The sequence below is a fragment of the Penaeus monodon genome, chromosome 23 (genome assembly GCF_015228065.2).
Source record: "Penaeus monodon isolate SGIC_2016 chromosome 23, NSTDA_Pmon_1, whole genome shotgun sequence".
In the NCBI taxonomy this organism is placed as follows: domain Eukaryota; kingdom Metazoa; phylum Arthropoda; class Malacostraca; order Decapoda; family Penaeidae; genus Penaeus; species Penaeus monodon.
This window is the reverse complement of record NC_051408.1, coordinates 27639131-27639718: the sequence shown is the minus strand read 5'-3', so window position 1 is coordinate 27639718 and position 588 is coordinate 27639131.

Genomic DNA, 588 nt, shown 5'->3' with positions numbered 1-588 from the left:
ACCTTTATTATTCAACAAGTACAAATACATAACTGACTGCGGCAGAGAGAAACAACGGAATGAGCTTAACAAGTTTTTCGTTTCATCATCACGACGACGCTTTGACGGAACGTGAGAGGAATCGGATACTCGATGATAAAAGTGGCCGTTTTGAAGCACACCTCAATGGCGGGAAAATATTTTCCCTAAAATAAACACTGAACCATAATTAATATCAATTAATCTTATAAGGCAGCATCATTACGATAATCATCCAATTACCCTTTTCACATTCTATTATCGACCACAAGTAATAATCATATTGCTGACGCGTAATAATACACTATCTAGTCTCGAAACCATTTCCATTCTCATTCTTTTGCTTCACATTTTCAGCCTAATTTATAAATGAAGAAATGCAAGAGGCACAAAAGAAACACTGCGGTTGTGCTTCATTCATTCTTGCCGGCGCTCTGTTTCTTTCCACACGAGAGGCTCCTCCTGTGAAGCACGACTTCGACAGGATCTTTGCCTTCTGTTCGCGCGCCCCGAGGAGGCAATGATGAGGGCGAAGCGACGCGGCTGTTCGGGGAGAGGCCGATGACTGAG